We start from the raw sequence: 7,932 nt of genomic DNA, 5'->3' as shown, positions 1-7,932 counted from the left end.
GATGCCCTGGAACTGGGGTTACCAGACAATTATAAGCTGCCCTGTGGGTGCTGAGAATGGAACCCAGGTGCTCTTAACCTCTGAGCCATCTCTCCAGCTCTGGCCTTGGCTTTGATCCTTCACCCCTGACCTCAGGAGTGCTGGTGTCACTGGAGCACATTATGGCCCCTGGTTTATGCAGGACTGAGGATCAAACCCAGGGCTTCACGCATGCAAAGCAAGCATTCTGCCAACAGAGCCAGATCTCCAGCCCCCCCCCCCCCCCCCCCCCCCGCCCCATTCCCTTTTGACACAGGGGACAGGAGAGACGTGGTTATGTAAGGAGAGGGAGGATGAGTACAGGGAATGCACCGAGTAGAGCAGCAGCACCTCCTGACTTCCGGGCGATTTCAGGCTGCTCAGGGAGAGAGACGTGGTGGATACACACTCATATATATGACTACAGAGCATGACCCTGCAATGAAGGAAGCAGACGCAGACCCTAGGCAGGGCATACGGAAGCCTGGCCTGCTCTAGGGAGGCGAGAAATGCTCTCCTTAGGAAGTGATGTCAAGGGCTTTGCTCTGGAGGAAATCCCAGAGTGTGCAAATAGCCAGATAAAAACTGATGAGATGGACAGCAGCTGTGTGGCCGTCAGGCCTTGGGCTTGTTTACTGTGTGGCACTGGGTCGCGCGTGCCCTCTCAGAGCCCGTTTCCTCCGGTGTGATGTGGGGACAATAAAGAACAAGGCCAGTGCACACACTGTGGGGACTTGGCTTGTGCCTCTTTAGGAATATCGTTTGCAGACTGCTGTGGAACCGAGTCGCCCGGCGATGTGGAAGAGACCCACTGAGATCACTGTGTCAGGCCCCAGAGCTGGCGGATGGAAGGACCTCCAAGGAGATATCTGTTAGTAGAGGTGGTCTGGAATCTCTCAGGCAAGCTTGGAGCATGCTTGGGTGGACGTAAGGGGATAGCTAACGGCCGCAAGCCTCTGTTTCCCTCCTTCAGCATGCTGAAGAATCACCTCAAGCCAGGTGTGGAGGCACACGCCTTCAATCCCAGCCCTCGGGAGGCAAAGGCAGGTGGATCTCTGTGAATTTGAGGCCAGCCTGGGCTACAGAGTGAGTTCCAGGACAGCCAGGACTATGTAGAGAAACCTCGTCTTGGAAAAAAAAAAAATCACAAGTTTTATTTTTTAAGAAGTACATTAGTTTATTTATTTTGCGTGTATGTGTGTGGGCCTGTGTATGAAAGCCAGAGGACAACTTTGGGGAGTCAGTTCTCTTTTACCACGTGGTTCCTGGCCCTTAAACTAGAGCTCTTGAGCTTGTCAGCCGGAGCCCTTATGCACTGAGCCACCTCAGCAGCTTACCTGAAGGATTCGATTCGCCGCTACATCACAGATCCGGACCCACCTCTGATTCTGGTGCCATGTTTGGGGGAAGGTCCAGGATTTCCCATCCTTAACAAGATCTCAGAGGATTCTGAGGCTGACGGTCTGTGGACCACAGAACTCCTCCACGGTAAGTTCCAGAAACTTGTGCGCAGGTGTGCTTCCAGGCATCTGAGGCAGGCTGGGGTGGTGGGGGTGGTGGGGGGTGTCTAAAGGCGAGAGTAGGGAGGTAGATGGAGCATTCTGTGGCCCCAGGTGTCACAGCGGAGGGAGGGAGGGGCACTTGTTCTCAGACCCGGCAGAAAATGTGGGAAGGTCTGTGGGCCCCAGCCAGACGCCTGGGTAATCCGCATGTCCCAGAGGCCAGCAGGGCTGGGAGCTCCAGATTCTAATAATCCAATTCTGAGACTAAGCCCTTGGCTCCGTGCCCCACCAGGCAGGCCGACAGCTCTGCTTGTTCCTAGACTGGCTTAGCGCTGCTCAGGGACTCCAGATCCGTGCTTTTCAGAAATGTAATAGCTTGTAGCTCCATTTGAAGAGAAAGGGTCTCTGCAGACAGCCCTGTCGGCTGGCGGGGAGAGCCCTCCAGAAGCCCGCCCAGGAGAAAGAGGAGCAGACAGGGAGCTAGGGCACCTCCGTAGCTAGTGTGTGGCCTCTTAAAGCCATAGACACAGCTGTGATAAAGGGATGTGAGAAAACAGTCAGGCCCCTGCTGAAAGGCCTGTGAGTACTCACTCAGGCAAGCCGGGGCTCCTGTCCCCTCTGATGCCCGGGACTCCGACTTTGCATCTTAGCTCCTCCCACCCACAGGAGCTTTAAAGATTAGGGTTCCATAACTTCTAGACCCAAGACACATTTCCCTAGGCAAAGGTTCCCTCTGCTACCCAGAGCACTCCCTGTGGGGGCCGCAAGTGTTACCTGGGCAGAGCTGGGCAAGCCTATAATCCTAGCACTCAGGGGATGGAGAGGGGAGGATTGTGAAATGGAGGCCAGGCTGCGCTGTACAATCATGCACACATACCCACACCACCCCCCACACCACGTACACACTCTAAACAGACAAATAAAATGTAATTTCAAAATTTAAAAAAAAACTGCTAGGGTATGGCTTAGTGGTTGGAGCACTCCCTTACCATTCACAGAGGCCACAGGTTCATGGATTGCTCCCCCAACCCCAGCTCATCAAAACCAAACAAATAAACAAAAGGGCACTTGTCACAAAGCCTGGTGATCTGAGTTCAATCCCTGGGACCCAAGAGGTCGAAGGAGGGAATGACTCCTGAAAGTTCTCAGACTAGTGCCCCCCTTGTATGAGATGGCACACCCCCAAATAAATAAACAACAAAAAATACTCCCTCAGAACAAACAAAACAAAAAAACTATAAAATAAAGAGCATAGTAAAAAAAAAAAAAAAGAAGATGAGCTGGGTGTGGTGTCGAATGCCTTTAATCTCTGCACACGGGAGGCAGAGGCAGGAGGATATCTGTGAGTTTGAGGTCAGCCTGGTCTACAGAGCGAGTTCCAGGCAGCCAGGGCTACACAGAGAAACCCTGTCTCTAAACACCCCCCCCAAAGATTTTATTTTATGCATATGGGAGTTTGCCTGCATGTATGCATGTATGTGCAGTACATGCATGCTTGGTACCATCAGATGCCAGAAGAGGGCGTTGGATCCCCTGGGACTGGAGTCATAGAGGGATGTGAGCCACCATGTGATTGCTGGGAACCAAACTCAGATACTCTGCAGGAGCAGTAAGTACTCTTAATCACTCTCTCAAGCCCTAATTTAAAAACTTTTTAAATTATATGTATGTGTGTGTGTGGGGAGCAGGTGGGGGTGTCTGTACATGGGCGAGTGCTGTGCCCACAGGGTCCAGAAGAGGGCATCAGACCCCCTGGAGCTGGAGGTACAGTTGGTTGTGAGCTGCCTGACCTGGCTGGGTGATGAGGACCAAAACTCAAGGGTCCTCTCCCGGTGCTCTTCCCTGCCGGTCCATCTCTCCAGCCCCAGTGGAATTAACATCTGTGCAGGAATCTCCCGTTGACAAAACAGTCTCAGCTCAGATCCGGGATCTGGCTTGATTATCTGGAAGTGGTTGCCCATGCCTCTTGGTCCTGAAAGGTGGTCCTGGTCCTGTTGTGCCTGGCAGACTCAGATTGTAGACTCAGACTGTGCCCCTCACTCGTCGAGGTGTGGGCCACCTGCTCCTGCTCTCAGCTGACTATCACTTCTAGAGTGAGGACAGAGTTCTGAGTTTTGGCTGACATATAAAATGCTCCTAGTCCTACCTGGCGGCTCTACTTCTGGAAGTGCTGGGAACTTTGGGGGCAACAGGAAGAAGTTCAGTGGGGGCCGTAACCTGTTCTGTCTTCTCTTTCTCTGCCTCCTGCTTCCACCACAGGGCAAGGAAGCTGTCAACAACACGTTCCCTACACCATGATGTTTTTCCCAAGCTTGTTGAGCTGTGCAACCATGGACCGACCTCTCTGAAACCCCGAGTCAGACTAAACCTTTTTCCTCTTGGAGTTACTATGTCTGGTACTGGTCACAACTATGCCAAAGGAACTAACATGCCCTCCATTACCCTCATTCTCTATCCTTAGCAATACCTAACCAGTCGGTGGTCACAAGGAAATAGCTCCTTCAGGGGCTGGAGGGATGACTCCACAGTTAAGAGCCTTTATTGCTCTTAGAGAGGGCCCAGGTTCAGGTCCCAGCACCTACCTACATGTGGGCTCACAACTGTCTGTAACTCCAGTTCTAGGGGATCCAACACTCTCTTCTGACTTCTGAGGGCACCAGGCGTGCATGATGTACCTATACTTATATACACAAAAGGAAGGAAGGAAGGAAGGAAGGAAGGAAGGAAGGAAGGAAGGAAGGAAGGAAGGAAGGGAGAAAGGAAAAGGAAGGAAGGAAGGAAGGAAGGAAGGAAGGAAGGAAGGAAGGAGCCCCTTTAATCCCAGAACTAGGGAGGTTGAGGCTGGCAGATCTCTGTGAGTTCCTGGCCAGCTAAGGCTACATAGTGAGACCCTGTCTCAATAAAGAAAAAAAAATGTCCACGCATGGTGCTTAGTGTAGGGTGTGGCTCAAGTCCTTCACACAGACAGTTCTCTCTGGAATTTTCTTTGAGCTAGGGTCTTCCTCTTGACTTAGAAGGACGGCTCAAAGCGCAGCTTTAACCTCTCCTAACTGGAGTGCCATGTGTCACCTTAGAAGTGACCAGAAAGCAAAGTATAAAAGTGAACTCCTGTAACTCCAGCATTCAGGTGGATCACAGTTCTGTGCCTGCCTGGGCTGCACGGCAAGGCTGTGCCAAAATATACAAAACAAAACAAACAAGATTGCCCTCGGTGCTCGGGATGGAGCTCTGTAGAGTGTTTACCTCGCATTCACAGAGCCTTGGGATCGATCCCCAGGTCTCTGGAAATGGGGCACGGTGGAGTATGTTTGCAATTGCAGCACCTAAGAGGTAGAAGCCGGAGTTCAGTTATCCTCAGCTACAGAACAAGTTGAGCTCAACTTGGGATACATGGGATCCTTTCTTAAAAGAAAAAAGAAAAATGTCCTTGGCATTGCTGTCCCAATGCATTTTGTCACTTAACCCAGGGAAAAAGGCAGTTGTCTGAAGTTTTGCAGTCTGGTTAAAGACTTCTCAGGTGAGGAGAACCAGGCTCCGTGGAAAGTGACTTGCCCAAGGCCACCCAGAAGCTTGCTCTTTCTGTGCTCCAGCTCCTGCTGTGAGTCATATCCTCGGCAGGGGAGCAAAGGCCTGCCAATCCTGCCTCCTTCCCCTGAAGGTGGAGACCCAGTCAGGTTTCCCATGGCTTGAGTTTCCTACTGACTGGGAGCTGAGGCTAAGAGGTGGCCATGGCAGGTTCCCTGCCTCTCTGGGTGGCTCTGATCCCTCTTCGATCCGACTTCCAAGAGGCCCAAGGTGAAGAAACTTGGCTTTGAGACCAGACCACCCACCTCAGCAGCCGAGGACTGCTTGGGTGACCAAGCAGCCAGCAAAGTGGCCCCCACCCACCCTCTGTGTTTTCCTCTAGAGCTTTTATTGTGAGCTTATCCTTAAGGGGGAAAATATCCCATTAACTTAAAATAGACCAGACTTAATTAATAGCATGCTTTGTTCTCAGGATTCTTATCTGTACCGGAAGACACACCTCTTTTCGGTTTTGTGGGTCAAGGTGAAGTTGCCTCTGGGGGCTCATAAACGGCTGCTCCATTTTCCACTTTTGAACTCTGGTTCCCTTTGGCTTTTTCCTCCCATGGGTAGAAGGGTTTTTCCCAACTCGTTAGCCTGGCCTGTTCACCAGGGCCTTTCCTACTCTTAGATTGCCAGCATGACACGTTATAATTATTTCTTCTTGTATGATTAATAGCTACTGTGTACTAAATACCTTAGCCAGGCCCTCTGCTGAGGGTTTCTCAAAGTTCTGTGTGTGGCTATTCTAATTACATCTATTAGATGAGGAAGCTGGGGACTCCCAGCTTCCACAAAGCTCCAAAAAGTAGAAGCAGGCTTTGAATCCTGGTCTCTGTGTCTCCAAACACTCAAGGCTTACTTATCGACATTTACCTACGCACTCAATGGCCACACAATGCTAGCTTTAAAAAACATGCTCTTAGGCAGGTGAGGTAGCTTAGGAGGTACGGGTCCTTGTTGCTATCCTCAGCTACAGAGCGAGATTGAGGCTAGCCTGGCTTCGGTGGGGGTTTGTCTAAAGAACAGGACAAAAAGAAGAGGACAGCAGGCTAGCTCCGAGGGTAAGGAAACTTGCTGTCAAGCCTGATGACTGGAGTTTGATCTCTGGGATCCACACGATGCAAGGAGAGAACTGACTCCTGAAAGTGGTCCTCTGACCTCCACACCCACACTGTGGCACACACCTAAGTGCCCCCACCCACCACTAACAAATAAATCTGCTTTTTCAAAAAGCTCTTTTTATTCTCTTCACTTAAAATTTCTCTTTTATCTCTCACAGTCTTAGGAGATATGAACAATATTATTCTATATCACAGAGGCTGAAACCGAGGCACAGCGAGATGAATTTCTTTCCCCAGTAACACCGGGATACCGGGTAGAGCTGTAATTTGCATCAGATATGGCCTCTTAGGGAACTGGGATCACAGCATAAGTAGATTAGAAGCTAAACATCGTTGTTCGGTTTTACCCAAATTACTTTACCTTCCTCAACTTTTTTAGTTTCTCATCCATAAAACTGGGAACATTTCCTGTTTTTCAGCTTCTTGAGGTGGCTGTGAGATTCATAAGCGTGGGAACAGGACGGCTGTTGAGAACCTGCTGTCGGGGCCCGTCTTGGCTACAGTCCTAATCTTGGCTTTGGATGGCTGTATGATCTTTTTCAAGTTCCCTTCCATGTTGCCTGTATTTTTTTCTATTTTGTAGCTCGGCAAGGTAGCAGAGGCTTATTTATCCAGATACTGATCCAGAAGGCTGAGGCAGGAGGCTCACAAATTTGAGGCCAGCCTAGACAACTTAGCGAGAGACAGATGCAAAGAAAATAATTGGAGTCTGGAAATGCATCTCAGGGGTAGCACATGCACAGCGCTCACCCCAGCCCTAAAGGGAGAGAGAACTATGGGTGGGGAGAGGATTTTGTGAGTAGATGGTGTCATTTGCACTGTGGGTCAGCAGAGGCTCAAAGATAGGATGGTAGAGCTGGGAAGTCACTGAGAGAGGAACTGAACCCAGCTCTATCTCAGCCCAAAGTGTGTAGCTCCTGTCACTCCCTGAAGGTCACCTGTCTTGAGAGGGTGCTGGGGAGTTTAAGGAAAAGTTTGACCTGGGGCTTGGCAAGCCCAAGCAGGGGTTTTAATACCTTTTTGTGTGTGCACCATGGGCATACGGTAAAAAAATGGTCAGAAGAGAGCGAGGCCCCATCCCTTGGAACTGGGTTAGCAGGCATATATGGGTTCGGGGAATTGTACCCAGATTCTCTGCGAGAGCAGCTAGTGCTCTCCACCGGTAAACCACCTCTCCAACCCCCTGCTTAATTTTGAGACAAGCTCACACCCTGTAGCCCAAGCTGGTCTTTAAACTCATGGTAATCCTCCTGTTTCAACCTCCTGAGTACGAGTACTGGGGATGCAGGAAATGTGTCACCTGGTGTCTCCACGCCCAGAAGAACGGTTTAATACATGTTCCTTCTCTTTCTGAAGCACAACAATCAAATTTAACCGGGCTTCCTCTATTTTTGTCGGCACGAGCTGACAGCCCTAGTAGTAGGGAGAGGGTAAGCGTCCATGGAACAAATGATGAACTTCCTCCACTTGGCCGTATCGGAAACTTGCGGTGAAACCCAAGACTCTCTCTCGGCCCGTTTGCCCGGAGTGAACACGGGAGTGCGGGCGGACACTCAAGGGCAGGGAGGCTGCTGCAGAGAAGCGCTGGGGAGCTCGGGTCGCGCCCGCACGGCGGTCGCCACCCACGATCCCTCGCCCCAGCAGGGGAGGGAGGAGGAAGCCCGAGCGCCACTCACTCCCCAGGTTCTCAGGCCTGCCAGACACCGTCGCCATGGAGACGCAGG

The 7,932-nt window shown here is 51.1% G+C and overlaps 1 long non-coding RNA gene across 1 annotated transcript; it reads left to right on the top strand.

Moving 5' to 3' along the window:
- Nucleotides 1-292: 292 nt before the first annotated feature.
- LOC128120587 (uncharacterized) lies at nt 293-7,891 on the top strand. The gene is made up of 3 exons (XR_008221902.1): nt 293-1,506; nt 3,029-3,129; nt 3,780-7,891. It is a non-coding gene; the product is annotated as an uncharacterized LOC128120587 (long non-coding RNA).
- Nucleotides 7,892-7,932: the final 41 nt, after the last annotated feature.

This window comes from Peromyscus californicus, unplaced genomic scaffold, assembly GCF_007827085.1.
Source record: "Peromyscus californicus insignis strain IS unplaced genomic scaffold, ASM782708v3 Scaffold_2__1_contigs__length_46816999, whole genome shotgun sequence".
Lineage (NCBI taxonomy): Eukaryota > Metazoa > Chordata > Mammalia > Rodentia > Cricetidae > Peromyscus > Peromyscus californicus.
This window is presented reverse-complemented; position numbering and strand designations above follow the sequence as displayed.